Below are 17176 nucleotides of genomic sequence, written 5' to 3' on the forward strand. Positions count from 1 at the left end.
CCAAAATCTCACTCTATCCTTATTTCTTGAATCCTCTCCCCATTGCTTCATCACTATCCCATTCCACTTTGAATTAAGGTTTCATGCTTATGTTATAAATGTGAGCCTTAACTCTGTAGCTCTAAAATATCACTTCAAATCAGGCAATCCTAATTCACCTTGCTCTATTGGAAGGATCAGCTTATCCCACTTGACCTTTTTCCTTTTCTCTTCTCAGATAAAATATTTCAACTCATTATTAATTACTGTCTGCAACTTCTCCTCTGGCTGATAAAAATATGTTTGCCCTGTATATACAACTAAAGGGACTAAAAACATTTCCACAGCTATCCATATCCATAAACAACAGTCATTTTCTCAGTTTTTGTATTAACTTTTGTTTAGTCTCTTTCCACGTATCCTTAGCTGCTATACCAGAATCCTTTTTAAACCTTACTCCTAAATACTTCAATTTAGCATTCCCAATAAATATGAGAATTGCTGGATCTATTCATGTGTGGGTACATAGTTTACTGAAATAGCCTTTGTTTCATTTTCATTAAGTTTATATCCCAAAAAGATTGGAAACTGTCTCAAGATGTTCCACAACACTGAGATGTCCTTTTCTGGTTTTATCAGGTACAAAATAATATCATCAGCAAATAAAGACAACTTTTCTTGTTTATCATACTAATTATATCAATTGCTGAGTATGTTATTTTGTTTGCCAATGGCACTAAATATAAAGTAAATAACAAAGTGAAATAAGACACCCCTGCCTTATTCCTCTGTTTAGACACAAATTGTCAGAAAGGAACCCTCCAGGGAATACAAATGCTTCCATTGCCCTACTCATAAAATCCCAGCTTACTCTGTCAAATGCTTTCTCTGCATCAAGACCCACCATTAACAGCAGTATTTTCTTACACTCTGTTTCCCTCTGGATTATCATTGTTCTATTAATGTAGTCAAACATTTGTGTTCCCTCCGTAAAACCACATTAATACATATCTATCAATTTTGACAACACCCTTGCCATTCTTTTGGATATTGTAGACATAAGCACTTTATAATCATAGTTTAAAATTGAAATGGGACTAAATGAAGCTTGGGCTGATAAGCCTTTATCATCTTAATGTATTACAACCACCACGGTTTTCTTCCAGGATGCTGTGCTTCCCCTCCTTTTAAAATAATGTTAAACAAAATCTTCCAGATTTTTATCACTTTCTTCCCTCCTAGCTTCCAAACTTCATCAGGAATACCATATTTACCTGGAGAATTTCCTGCAGATTGAGTATACATTACAATTTTTATCTCATCTCCCCTTATCTTAACTGTTAAATGTCGTCTACCTCTAACCTTGGCATATTTAGGTCTTCCATAAATATTTCCATATGTGTTCTTTCTTGATTTCCACATTTCTTTGCTTTATACAAATTTTCATAAAATCTCCAAAATATGTCTATTACCTCTACAGGATCTCTGCTTATTTTTTCTTGTTATAGAGTCCCAAACTTTGGCAACAATCATTTCAACATTCTGTTGCTTATGTCACTGTGAAAAGTTTTTTGTGCTCTAGAGTTGTTATCAAAATGCAATTACTTCACAACAAACTTTCTAAATTCATGCTTATCAAGATATTCCCTTGTTTTCTGATCAGAACTCTGTGCTCTTCTCGTTCTGAGTTCTCCCTTATTCTGCAATATTTTAACCTTTGTCAGCTGCTGTAAATAACTCATGTTACTTCTTAACCATATCTTTTTTTCTTTTATTTCTACCCTATTCTTAAACTCCACTTTCATTTCATTCAACTCACTACCTATAACTTCTGAAGAAATTGCTGTCTTCACAAATATGTCTTAAATAGTTTCCACTACAGATGCCTTAAATTCCTCTCTTTTCAACAGGTAGGTGGGGAAGTGTAAATGTCTCATTTTTATTTCATTACTCTGCATTTTTATCTTAATTGTTATTGGCACATGATCTGAAATAGTTATTGGATATGTGTTGAAGCTTTCAATTAAATGTACATATTCTTGTGAAATATAATTTCTGTCTAGTCTAGCTTAGTTGTACCTTGGGGAATAATATGTAAATTCCTTTAGAGTTCCTACTACTGAATTCCCATCTTCCATACCAAATATTTTCATAAGCCTCTTCAAACATTTACCATTATTATTTTTCCCCTCTTCTATTACAATTGGAGTTCCTCTAACAATTAGAATAAATACTCCCCTTTTTCCTTTGTCCCTGATAATCTGCTTAATATTCCTCCAGAAATTTTTCTTTATCTAATTCACGTTTGTTTCTTTTCAATTGTGTCTCCTGCATCATTAGTATTTGTACTCAGCATTTCTTAATATAATTTAGTATTCTTTCCTTTTTGTCTATACCTGTGAGGCCATTCACATTCCAAAATAATATGTTTTGTCTAATCATTATGATAAGAACTTATTATTCCCACCTATTATATATGACAGCTTTTTTAAATGGTATTTCCAGCTTTTGTGTTACATGCACCCACTAATGTTTGTCAGGTTGATCTTTTATGCAGTTGTTTCCTGTCATCTCCATTTGAATGTATGTCACATTTTACAAGATGTTTTGTAGTAATGAAAACCCTCAAAAAAAAAAAGCAAATACACCCCCAGAACACCTACATAGCCTATAACTCAAAACAAGTGCACAAAAAGTTTAACCCTCCTGATAGGAAAGCTGTCCCAAATTGTCAGCTGCACACATAGAAAAAAAACTAACCTAACTTTAAGGTTATCCATGCTAAGACACATGTTACAGCTTGTGCTCCTGCTTACACTAATTGTTGCGTGATTTTATATTAACAGTAGTCTCCTGCCAGATATGAAAATAATTTGCATGTTTTCAGCAAACATTATCTTTTAGCCTTACAAAAATGCTCTTTTTACTGCAGACCACTCAGCTTATCTCCAGGGACACCTGCAAATAAAATGTACATCTGCCCTCAGTTACAGAATTCTCAAACTGAACATGTATTTGCTAAAAGAAAACTTTTTTGTTGCATTCAATGTTCTCTTATTTACTTGCTTACAAAAATTGCTTGTTATTAGATTAAGCCAACATTCACCTATACAAAAGTAAGAGAAAGCATATCAATTCTACATATATAATAATCTGTGCACTTGTACACCCCGCACCTCAACAATCAAAGATTAAAGCATACTAACTTAAACATGGCCCAGCCTTTCTTCTCTTTTTACAATACAATCCCAATATCGCTTAAAACTAAAACAGAAGAAAAAAGACACTTTCTTTAGTATCTTTATCACGTACAGTAATAACTGAAAATGTTTTATTATATAACATGCAATTCATATAATGGAATGTTTTATATAAATACTGCAAAGAACAAAAATTGTTTTACTTACAGTAACCGTTTGCCTTTCCTTTTAGTGTGCTTCCAAACATTAATGACAATAGATGGGGTATATGCTTTTCAGTCCCCCACAATTTTATCAAAGTCAAAAAAAGCGAATATGCCTCTTTTTCTTAAAAAAAACATGTTTCAAAAATGTAATTAATGCTTTATAATATCACATTTATTCACTAACTTCAGGGTTGCTTCTCTTCTTATTTTTCATCTCCTTCTGCCAACTTCAGACTCCTTTTCAAGTCCAAGGAACTCCCAATTCTTCTAGTCAGCTCCTGTGCTTTTTTTTTCTATCTTTCAAGAAATTTCCTTTGGAACACTAGAACAGGTTTCACTTGCAATGTCTCTCTCTCTCTCTCTCTCTTTCAGCTTTATTATCAGAAGAATAAGAAGCAGAGTCCCCTTCTGTTCGTTGGTTCTCTTTTTTGGGGGTAAACTCTTGTGTTTCCTCCCTTGCCTATTCTGCATCAAAAATGACTTTTATCCTCCAGGAAAATAATTATCTGAAGATAGCTGGTAAGACAGCTTGAATTCCTCACATACCTCTCCACATTCCCTGATTCTTGGGATACATTTGTTCCTCTTCTACCTGATGTAAGGTGAATAATCATTTTCTACAAACACTCTACTGTGTCCAATTTTTAATACTTTGCCCTTCTGTAAGAATTTTATCAGGTTCATAAGAGGTTACTAGACTAATGATCCTGGAGCCCTTACAAGCCTAGCCATAATTATCCTGAGTTGTCCCAACTGTCAGTGATTAGATGAGTGAAGTTCGCAGACATAAGGTAGTTTGGTGGTTAATAATGACTTCTCCTGTCCAGGAGGAACATGGTCATCACACCAGGAGTGAATTTGTGGCCACGCATCCATTGATCTAGGTTGTGTCTAAAGAGGGTCTAGGGAGTGACTCTGCTTCACATGAATTGGAAGTTTGTTCCAGAGAAGTGGCAGTCTCTGGGAGATGTATCTATATCTCCAGCATGACCTGCTCATGTCAGACACTAGGTTAAGATCCCTAGAGTGAATGATCCTCCTGCACTTTATTTACAAATGTGTAGCAATTCCATCAGGGCTGGGTCAGAGACTGCCCTGTAAGCCAGACACAAGTCATCGCTTAGCAACTTGTAGTAGACAGAATACAGTGAAAGGGCTTCAGTCTTTCCACATACAACTTGTTTTGTGTACTCTGTAACTTCTTGGTAAGAAACCTCTATGGTCTCTCCAATTGTTGCAGGTGAGGTACATGCAGAAGGGAGCATTCTACTCAATTATTGCTCTGATGAGGGCTGAGTATAATGGAATTGTAAGATCCTTAGATCTAGTTGCAATGTCATTACTTATAAGATGTGCCACATAGAAGGATTTTCTTACTACTGTGGCTATGTAGTGGTCAAAGTTCAGATTACTATCAACCTGAGTACCTGGATCACATACCACTGGGTCTACACTCAAAAGGGTGCTATCTATAATGTAATAAGCAAGGATGTCAGCTTTCCCTAAAGGAATAATAATGCATTTTTTTGCCTTTAGTTGTAATCTGCAGCTTTAGCACCAATCATTTGTCTCTGTTAACCCTGTCTGTAGTATATTAACATTGTTGGGGGACTCAATGACTCCTCCAAGTTTGCAGTCGTCAGTGAACTCTGTCAGCTACAGGCCATCCAGGTTTGCCTGGACTTCTGAGAAATAAATTGAACAGTAAGGTGCCCAGAACAGAACCCTATGGTACACCACTGGTGACTGGTCATTTGCTAGAGGTGACGTCACCCATTTTGACAAGTATGTGTCCTGTCGGTGAGCCAGCTGGCTACCCATATGGTAATGTAGAGGTTAACTCCCAATAATACCTGAGTGGGAGATTGTGTCAGATGCCCTTCTACGTCAAGATAGGTGGTATGTGCTATCTTGTCCTCATCCAGGGCCTTGGCAACTTCTTTGAAGAAATCAACCATATTTAGAAGGCATGGTCTATCTTCAATGAATCTTAACTGGGTTGGATCCAGTGTTTGGAGATTACCTATGTCCTTGTTAATAAGGTCCATAATTGTTCCTTCAATGGCCTTGCAGATGAGGTTAGTTAAGCCTATGGGCCTATATATCCCAGGGCTGGTTAAGGATCCCCCTTTGTGCAGGGATTCCTGTTGCTGTCCACCATTCTGCTGGAACTTAGTCACTTCTCAGGCTGTGATTAGATAGGGATCCAACTGGGTCTGTTAGGTCATGTTCTAAGTTGTTTAAAAGGCAACCTGCAATGTTGTCTAGTCCCATAGATGTCATGTTTTTGACCTTGGAGAGTGCTGTGATGACCTGCTCTCTTGAGATAATAGACTGAAGAATGGTGACGGGTATTCTTTGAGGAATGACTGGATGTGACAGGGATGGAAGTTTTCTCCAAATCTGTCAGCTAACAGGTTGGCTATTACTTCCACTTGAGTATGGATGGGGCCACCCACAACCAGTTCAGCACAAAGCTGTGTTCTCCCTTTTAGATTTTGGATGTAGTTAAAAAATGCCCTGTGATTATCCTTGGCTAGGGAGGTTATTTTTGTGTCATAATCAGCTAGACTGGGATGTCTTCCTCTGCTGAACCAGTTACCTCTTTTTCTTGGAAATTAGTTTCTTTCTATTGTTGTATAGCCTGTTTATAATAGAGGTCTACCATGGAGGCTTGTTTTTTTGGTAAGAACTAGTTTTAATCTGGTCAGGTACAGGTGATTCCATACAACTGCTTAAGTGATTATACAGGGCATTGGTGTACACCTCTGCATAACAGTCTGTGTTATCTGCATTTGAGTGGGCTTTGAAACTTCTTAAACCATCACTTAGTAGGAGGTAATCTGTCTTAGAAAAATTCTTAAGCATTTTTGAGCTTGATGGGGTATCTGGTATTATAATTGCATCAAACAATACTGATTTATGGTCTGATCTTATCAGGGAGGACATGACATAGGGGGGTGTACAATGCTCACCATGTTAGTGAGTACTATGTCCAGGACATTTGAGCATCTTGTGCATGATCTGACTAGCTGTTCCATAGCATTTGCATTGACAAAGTCCAAGACATCTGAGCCAGCATGTTTTTGATTGTTTATGTTTCCCACTAGATGGTGGAATAATTAAAATCCCCTATGAGATAGGTGTTGGGCTGTAAAGCAAATGACTCCAGTAAGTCAAGGTATGCAGCATGCTTTCTCTGTTTCACAGTGGGGGACCTATAGCTAACTATGATGTGGTAGAGGCTTCACCTATAGTTAATTGGACATGGAGTAGCTCAAGCGAGTCATACTACTTGACCAGTCTCGAGGTGTATTTATCCTTAATGAAGATGTATACACCTCCTACTTTGCTTCTTCCATGCTCAGTTTATGGTCTGAAGCATGGAAGATATTGTAGCCCTATATAGCCTGTGTGCTTTCCATACCTTTGAACCATGTCTCAGTGACTGCACAGATATCAGCATCTTCCAAAGTCAGGAGTGCTTCAAATAAGTACAGTGTCTTGTTTAGACAACTAGCATTAAGCAGCAATACCTTGAGTTAATCTAGAGAGGATTTTGTTATGTTGGGAGGTTAGTTATTTTGACACTGCCTAAAAAGGCACAGTAGGAGTGACTAATGCTTTTGCCAGTATCTGAAAGCCTAGAAGAGACAGGTGCAGACCATCTCTGGAAAGGATGTGTGGCCTGTTGACCATGTCTTCCCAGGCTGACAGATATTTGATCCCCTTGGACTGACAACAGAAGCTAAGCCAATTGTTAAAGTCAATCATTTTTTGTTTGTATTGTGGTATCATCCATGGAGAAAGTAGAATGCTGCTTAAGGCTAGGCGCATACCTCCCTATAGCACATAATCTGAGAACTCAGTCATGTCTCACTTCATAATGTCCAGTGAGGTATGTCTCAAGCTATTCATCCCCACACGGACTATGATGGAGTCATACTTGCACATGTAGTTGAGTCACTTGAGTGCTTGAGTGACTTGATGGATCCTGGCACCTGACAGGCAGCTAACCATAACCCTGTCCTTATCCAGCTTGGGAATATCTGTGTGTCTCACCATGGAGTCACCTATGACCAATACATTAGGTTTTGTGGTGTTGTGCCTTATTTGATGAGACACCACTGTTTATTACATCTTGTGTGTTGTTTTTTTTTGCATTGTTATGTGTGAAAGTGGTTTCCATTTGGGAGGCCTTTGATCTTTTGGTAAGTTACTAGTGAGTACCTCTGCATATGTGGGTTTATGTGTCATGCCCTTATTTAGTGTGGGAAGTGCATGTGTGGTAATAACATGTTTGGCATTCAATTTGTCCTTTTGTGAGAGTCTTGCCTCCAATTTCCTAGCGTAACTACATCTCTCACATAAAGTATTTGTTTGTCTCAGGAGTAAGTTGTTGTCAGTAGACATGACACAATTGTTTCATTGCCTCAAGATGCCTATGTCTATCAGTCTGGCCAGAGAGATGATGGAAAACTGCCCATCCATGACAAAATGCTCTTACTGTATGTTTTATTAGGGAAATGAATGGGTTAATTTGACAGGACTGTGCTGGTACAGCTGAGACTACAAGAGGAACCTATACTTTGTGTAGACTAAGGCTGATCAATAAGATAACCCTGCTCAGTGTGCAGCTGACTTGTTCCTCGAGCAGCAGAAAAGCCTGGAAGGGTTTCACTGACAGGTGCTTTAGGAAAAACTGAGCTTCTAGGCTTTTGTGTCTATACAAGGGAACTGCTAACCACCATACCTCCCAACTGTACCAAATTACTCAGTTTTTACTGAGTTTTGGGGTCCAAATTATGGGGTGCCACAATTTCCAAGTGGCACCCCTTCATTCATGATTTTTTTAATTTGTTTTTCTTTTTTTCGTTTTTTGAGCCAACGTCATCACGTGCATGATGATATCAGCTCTATTAGCCTGTCGGAATTGAAGCTTAAGGGCACACATTTCCGGCTGGCTGTGAGCGTGAAAACAACTGCTGCATGGGGAAAGTGATGGAGAACCCTCTGTTACTGCTGGCTGCCAGCACCATGGAAATGACTGCTGCATTGCTCTAGGCTGAATGGAAAGTATTTATTTGGTTTGGATTGGAATCAGAAACAACTGCAGCTGCAGGTATTTATTTGCTCTGCTTGTCTGCTGCTATGGAGTTGGAGTTGAAGTTTGCTTTTTTCTTTGTCAACTGCTGCAGGTATTTATTTGCTCCTTTGTCGACTGGAGGTATTTATTTGCTCTGCTGCTATGGAGTTGAAGTTTGCTTTTTTTCTTTGCCGCTGCTACAGAGTTGAAATTTGCTTTTTTTTTTGTTAACTGCAGGTATTTATTTGCTCAGCTGCTATGGAGTTGAAGTTTGCTTTTTTCTTGCTACTGTGTGTGTGTGTGTGTGTGTGTGTGTGTGTGTGTGTGTGTGTGTGTGTGTGTGTGTGTGTGTGTGTGTGTGTTTGTGTACTGGTACCCAATTTATTCATGCAAATCACGGTAAGTGAGCTTTATTAAATGTGGTCACAGTACCAAAAATACAACTTAGTGTCCTCTTACTTAAAACTTAATTCTGTATTTATTTGAAATTACCTTTAATCCAATCTTTAGTGCACCACATATAAAAGAAGCAAGATTGCTTGTTGGTAGCCGATTAAATTGTAACTTTTATTCTAAGCCTTTGGGTTACGCACTTGGGCTTTAGACCAGTTGTTTCACATTAGGAAGGTTTGTGGTCTGCACTGTTGTGGCAGGACAGGAAGCTTACATCCTTCTGAGTTGGGAGTTGCTGATTGAAGGCTTAGTATCTGTTCTAAAGTATATTAGTTCTGGTTTAAGCACTTGGGCTTTGGGCCATTTTTTTTACATTAAGAAGGTGTGGTCTGCACTCTTGTGGCAGGCTGGATTCTGCCCTTCTGAGCTGTGAATTTCTGGTCACAGGCTTATTGTGCCTGCTTATTTGAACTGCTTCTTTCTGAAAATGTTGCTGCAGCATAGACCAGAATCAGGCCTGCTGAATCTAACTTTGTTTGTATAACTTGAGCACTGATCCAGGCCATCTTTTTTTGGAGAAGGTTCCCCTGCACCCTAGCAGCAGGAGTGTGCACTTAGAACATGTCTGTTTGAAGACTGATGGGGCAGGGCTCAGTTTTGAGCTTTTTATGGTTAATTGGGTAACTTGTTTAAATCAGTTGTTCATTTTCTATTGTTTTATATATATAAAAAATGCATTCTATTCATCTGCTTTTACTGTATTTGTGTTTCTTCCTACTTTATTACTAGTGGCATTGACTACAACTCTGATCTCAAATATATAACAATAAGTATCCTTTTCTGTGCATTTAAAGAGTTTTTTTTGATTGTATCTGCTTTATTTTCTGAAAAAAAAAAAAAAAATATATATATATATATATATATATATATATATATATATATATATATATACTTGTTTCCCGCCTTTCTAAGCTAGTATAGTCCAGTTTTCAGGTTAAGTGCTGAATTCAGGGCTGTGTTACAAATCTCTGTGTTTGCCCAAACCTTACTTGGATAGAAGGACGTTTCTCTCTTCAACTGTGAGAGAGGGGAGCTTTGAGCAGCCTATCTGTCCCTAGAGGAGTGGTTTCAGCCAGAAATTAGTAGTGTATTGGCCATTTTGGGTTAATTTCTATCTCTTTCATTTCCCTGGTATAAATACCACATTTGCCCAGTTTTGCATGCCAGGCAGCACCGGTTAGCTAGGGTATAACTATTCCTGGCTCCACAAAGTCTCCTCTTCAATTTTTGCCTTGGAACTAGACAAACTTTCAACTTAAGCACTCAAGCCATTCATTTCTCAGCCCAGCACTTTCTCAAAACTCATAGCAAGCACTTATAAATCCTAGCACTAGACCATCCTATACTGTATAGAAGGAGAATTGTTATTGTTAGCTGCCTGTTGGGTGCCAGGATCTACCACATAACACAAGCAATCAGGTCACTCCAGAACAAGTACATATATGACTCTGTCATTGTCCATGTTAGTGTGAATGACCTGAGCCGTACCTCCCTGGACTACATGAAAAGAGACATGGAAGAGCTCTCTGATCTTGTAGCCCAGGTCGGTATGACCCTGACCCTGAGTAGCATCCTGCCCTCACAAAGAATGATACCACAGTATAAAGAAAAAAATTATCATTTTCAACAATTGTCTAAGTTTCTGGTGTCATTCAAGAGGGGATCCAGTGTCTGTCCGCCTGGGATGACATGCTCGACAAGCCACGCTGCTTCCCTAGAGACGGCTTGCACCTGACTCCCTTAGGCTTTCGAATACTGGCCAAGGCTCTTGCCACCCACATAGTGCCTTTTTTAGGCAAGGCTCAAAAGACAAACCCACTGCCATAAATAGCACAAGTAACAAAAAACTGAGGGTGATGCTACTCAATGCCAGAAGTCTAAACCACAAAATGCATGCACTCGAGGCACTCTTCAGTATGGAGAAAATCGATATATGTGCAGTAACAGAAACCTGGTTTAAGGCTCCAGAGAGCACCCAGCACTACCAGGCTACAACTCATACCACACATTTTGGCCACAGACCCCAGACCAAAATACAAAAGGTGGGGACGTATCCATATTCATCAAGGATACCCACACCTCCAGGTTAGTGGCACAGCACGATGCTTCAGAGATCATCCAAGTACAACTAACAATGGGCAAAACTGCAATTCAAACTGTAGCTTGTTACAAATCACCCACCATGTCCCAGGAACCCCATTCCACATTTCTGGAAACACTGGGAAATATAAAGGTCCTACCAAATACCCTAATATTGGGTGATTTCAATTACTCAAACATTAATTGGGAGAACTACTCAAGTACTAACTCCCTTGCCCAACATTTCCTAGAATTTATAAACTCAAATGCCCTGGATCAACTGGTCAACACTCCCACCAGAGGTGACAACATATTGGACCTGGTCATCACCAACATGGGCGACCGGTGCTCGACACTGGAGGTCAGCCCCTCACTGGTTAGATCTGACCATAAACAAATCACTTTGGATATCCACATTCCACCCCACCCCCAGACAAGGAAATCACTGTGAAAAACTTTTCATAAGCAAACTACACGTTACTTAAGACCAAGGTGGAAAGTTTCAAAGCCCCCATGCTAAAGGATAGCATTGTCCAAGCTGCAAAATCCTTTACTAATTCATTCTATGGGCACCTACAAGAATACATGGATCGTGCTATCCCAAGCAAAACCAAGACTCACTCCTCCAAGAAAAGGAAACCAGTCTGGTGGACTCCTGCCATAAACAAGCTATACAATAGAAGGAGGAAACTAGTACAGAAAAAAGTAAAATCCCAAGAAGGGAAGACATCCCTTATCAGTATCAGCAAGAAACTATGATCCCTCATAAAATCATCCAAGGTAAGTTTCGAAAGAAAAATTGACAAGGGCTCCAAAGATAACCACAAGGCATTCTTTAGCTATGTCAAGAATCTAAGTGGCAATACTCAGATCTGCTCAGAGTTTGTGCAGAATGGTACAAAATACACTGAACCGACCAATATTGCCAACATCCTGGCAGACAGGTTCAACCCAAACTTCACCCCCCTCTCATCCCCAAAAGGGCCCATAACCATACCAGAAGAATGTAGAGCTCCTGAAATCACAGACACTCAGGTTAAAACAGCCCTTTCCAAATCCAAAAACACAGCATCAATGGGACTGGATGGAGTCCCAGGCTGTGTCCTACATGAGCTCAAAGAAGAACTGACCCCTCACCTAACCACACTGTTCAAACTCAGCCTCTCCACAGGTTACATACCCATAGAGTGGCGCACAGCAATGGTTATTCTGCTCCACAAAGGTGGAGCCCCAACAGACCCTGGGAACTATCGCCCTATAAGCCTGACTAGCTTGGTCTGCAAGGCTATGGAGCGCATCATCATGGAACTCATTAACAGAGACATTGGGAACCTCCAAGCACTGGAACCTACCCAGTTCGGCTTTGTTAAGGGCAGATCATGCCTCCTAAACCTGGTGGACTTCTTTGAGACAGTTACCAAGGCTATAGATGAGGGAAAGGTGGTACACACAGCCTACCTATACCTCACAAAGGCCTTTGACACCATTCCCCATTCTGGTATTATAGACAAGCTCACCAGCCTGAACATAAACCCCTACATCACAAGATGGGTTGCCAACTGGCTCACGGACAGAACCCACATGGTAAGAGTTGCGGGAGCTAGGTCTGACTCTAAACCGATTACAAGTGGCATTCCCCAGGGCTCAGTCCTAGGACCCCTCCTGTTCAGCATATACTTCTCAGAGGTGCAGGCAAGCACAGGAGGACTATGGCTGACCAAGTTCGTGGATGACTGTAAACTAGGGGTTATAATTGACTCTCCGGCTGACACACACATCCTCCAAAAGGGTCTCACTGAGACGGACACCTGGTGTCAAAATCATGGCCTCAATCTAAATGCTAAAAAGCGCATAGTCATCCCTTTTGGAAAAAACAAAGTACCCACAAACTACCACATAGGTGGTAGTCACCTAAATACGGAAGACGTAATAAGGGATCTGCGAACCCAAGTAGATAGTAAACTCTCCTTTGATAATCACATTGCCAAAGTGGTTAGAAAATCCTTCTACATGGCATACCTTATGACTAAAGGGTTCGCATCCAGATCAAAAGAGGTCATTGTGCCCCTCTACTCATCGTTCATCAGACCCATCATAGAGTACAACGCCCCATTTGGGATGTATCTTACAAGACACCTGCAACAGCTGGAAAGACCACAAAAGTACCTCACCAAGAGGATCACTGGCCTCAAACAGATGCCCTATGCAGCTTGACTGAAGAAACTCCAGCTGTACTTAGTTGCATACCGCCTACTCAGAGGTGATCTCTGACTGACATACAAGGCCATGTCCAACACAGAACTGATCAACAGAATCCACCTAAAGAAAAGCTTATCCCCTAAAGCCACACACTCTAGGGATCTAAACCTCATCACAACAATAAATTGGACGTGCTGGAGGGATAGATGCCTGTGACAGAGACTTCCCATGCTTTGGAACAAGATTCCAATGTACATTAGCAGAGCTCCTCACTAACACTCTTCAAGGGAAACCTTGATGAGTGGATGGGAAACAGAAAGTTTACCCCGGTGATCACTTCAGTGGCTCTGCTGGACAGAGGCACAGGGAAATAATCTAAGGGGGCGGTGAAAGCCAACACTTTCTGGCTAGGCTTATAAATGCCTTCTGGCAGATAGCCTAGTACCTCCCTATGAACCTATGAACCTATTTAAGCAGATATAAATCATAAGGGTCATTGCTACAGGATATATATATATATATATATATATATATATATATATATATATATATATATATATATATATCTACGTGCATTGGAATATCTGCCTGAAGCAAACATCAGTCTTTGACCACATCCTTTCAAGACATCCCCAGCACTTGCGCACATAGTGTCAAGCTCTGGGTGTTACATAAAGGAAAGCATACTTTATGCTTGTCCCAGTTTTTTTTTTTTTTTGCCACTTGAGCAAAAAGGGGGCTTCATTTACCTTCATACTGTTATTGGTTGACAGTGTTCTAGATGCAATGCAGTCTGAGTAAAAAAAAATATTTGATGTGAGCTGCTTGTGTTTGAAAGCACATTTTTTTCACAATATTTTGTGAATAAGATGCCATCTCCTGATTAGTTCATCAAAACTTTACCAAGTGTCTTTCAAATTCACCCCAGAAATATTCCAGTTGCAGTATTTTGTCTGAGATAACATCATTGATACTAAAAGTTATATTCTGTATGCTAAGAGATAAAAATATTTTCACTTTTATACAACACAAAGATATTTTTCTGCTGCTCTTTCTATTCCACAGTGGCATCCTAGAATTAAAATGTAGAAAAGTCTAAACAAAAGGAAAAACCTAGGATGAGATCTGGAAAAGCATAAATTAATAAAAAAGAAGATTAAAACCATAAGGTCACTTAAATCTACAAAGGGGAAATGTATGGGTAATCTATGGCCAATTACTCCAAGTAGTGCTTTTATCTTAATGGATGCTGGAGTTATCGTTCAGCCCCCCCACACACACACACACACACACACACACTCACATACACGCACACACACACACACACACACACACACACACACACAAACACATTTGCTAGGATGAAGCCCACTGAAGTTACTCTACTCCAACAGCAAAGCAAAGCATATTTTCCCAAGGCAGTTTGTATGTGTTCAAGAGCAAAAGGTAAAGAATGTTCATGCTGGAAAACAGGTAAAAAGAACTTAAAGTCCCTAGCCACCGCCACTTGTGAATTTATGCCTCATATTTTTGTTCTATTCCTCATTAAATGTGTGCTTTTCAGGATTTTTGTGGCAAATCATTGAAGGATTGAATTCACTAAATAATGACAGGCATTTGAATTTCAGACTTCATAGTCTTCAGAAAATAATGGTAATCCAAAACCTTTTACTCTAGCAATTTCCTAAGTTTATATGATCAGTATTTGAACTTTGTCCCTATTTGGGGGCTGTATTCCCCCATTACTGGCTTTGTCCAGGTTTTTTGTGAAAATACGTTAAGAGCTATGGTGAGAAGTGAGAAATTAATTCTGTATTCACCCATTATTGGCTTTGTCCAGGTTTTTTGTGCTAAGAGGTTGAGAGCTATGGTGAGAAGTGAGAACTAAATTTGCTAAATGATAGCCATTTTAGTTTCAGTCTTCCTGTCTTTCAGGGAACTGCTGATTTGGCATAGTTGTATGTCACTCTGACTGTAGTGCATAGAGTCCTGGGTTCAAAACTTGGTAGTGTAATGCAAGGTGACAATACACCGTTTAATTCTAGCAACTTTCCAAAATTGTACAAGCAATGTTTAAAATGTGTCCCTGTTTTTGGCCTTTTATCCACCCCCCCAACAAAAAAAAACTGGGTTGCTTTGTTTAGCAGACATCTATTAGTGTTTATGCATTGTGCTATAAAATGTAAAAATAAAATCCAAATAATCATTGTAGAAGTAAAGCAATATGCACACATTAGTGTTTATGATAAATGGGGTGAAATAGTCAGCTAATGGGACATTGGAATGGCTGCAGGGAGACTCTGGTGCTATATTTTGGTTCTGTTCTTCAGTTTGCGTTTGAAAGTTTGAAAGTTGGTATCCCACAATTCCATGGTGGGGTTATGTAATTATGTATGAAAATTTTATGTTAATCAGTGTACAGATTTGTGCTTATTTTTTATGGGCTTTGTCCAGATTTTTGATGTTTCCAGGTTGAGAGGTATGCTAACTGCCACTGCTTAAAGAGCAGCACCATGCAAATGTGAGGCTCAAATACAAGCAAAGAGAAACAGGTTTTAAGCTAACCACCAGTCTAGCAAGCACACAATAAGCAATCCCCAACTCCGACAGGTTAAATCAGCACACTTCTGCCACCTTCTTCTTAATGTAGAATAGATGGTTTAGAAAAGTGTAACGATACCACACAAACTTCCTAGAACAGCCCTATAACTAACAGACACAATGCAATACAGTAGAATTAACTACTTAAAGCAGCAGCAGACAATACACTTTTTTGAAACCACTAAAATAGAATCACAGTATCTAAGAGAAGTACAAAAAATATACGAAAAGCCCTTTTGTATCCTTCTCAGCTCAGATAGTCCACATAAATACTTACTGCCACTAGATGAATAATCCTAGTCCTCTTAATGTAAGAACACAGTAAAGGAGTGCCAGAGTACAAACAAACTTAAAAGATACAAAATGCTACCACAAACAAACTTAAAGATACATATACAGCAGTATACTTTAAACAGCTTATACAAGTGTGATTATTAAATAAAAGTATTTGCTTTGTATAAATGAGTTAGGATCAACTATTTCTGGCAATATGATTCCATCTTTATTAATACACGTCTTGGCTGCTTTATCATGGCCAGGTTTGGAGCATACACACAATGTGCCCTTTCAGTTAACAAATCCTGCTGTGGAATACCAGTCCAGTTGCTTATTTCTGCTTTCATAAAACCAGTACAGTCTGTTCCTTCTAGTTTCCCTGGTATAGCAGAAAATCTCAGGTTGAGTGAGATTTTTCAGTGAAATGAATTTTCAATAAATTGAGTTTCACCATTTGTGATTCAATGAAAATTTTAGATCATTTTGGTTCTCTCAGCTCACTGCTTATTCATTTCAGTAAAAGTTTTTCTTTTCTTTTTTTTTTTTTTACATAGAAAGGGGATCAAGACACTATTTGATTTACTAAATAAAACCAAAACCAGTTTAGATTGTTTTACTGCACTGAAAACTTTCCTAAGAGAAAGCAAGTTCATCTCATCAAAGTTATGTTGTCTAACGGTAGACTGCTATCTTGTCATGGCTGATCTGTACTTAGAGTTTATCAAGCAGATGAGAAACAATCCAGATTTCTGAAAAAAATGGCATAACTGCATAATTTACCAGGAAAACTTTGTGTGCCAAAGAAATGATACTTTATTCATTAGTGATAGATGCCTTCAAAGTGGTTAGCCTCATTCAGGCAAGGGTTATTAACATTATTAATAGTGTCAGGTATTCTTTGACAACACAAAAAGAGTATATTGAGAAGTTATTCTTTGTAATAAGGTTGGATGACTCAAGCCAGGAAAATGCTGGATCACTTTTTGCGTTGTTCCCACAAATTGCAGAATTTCTAGCAAAGAATAAAGTACTATCAAGAGCTATCCATTCCTGTTTGCCTGCTGGACTTTACATTTCCAACATATTACTCAGGCTTA

Source organism: Protopterus annectens, chromosome 9.part0 (genome assembly GCF_019279795.1).
Source record: "Protopterus annectens isolate FY-2018-M chromosome 9.part0, PAN1.0, whole genome shotgun sequence".
Lineage (NCBI taxonomy): Eukaryota > Metazoa > Chordata > Ceratodontiformes > Protopteridae > Protopterus > Protopterus annectens.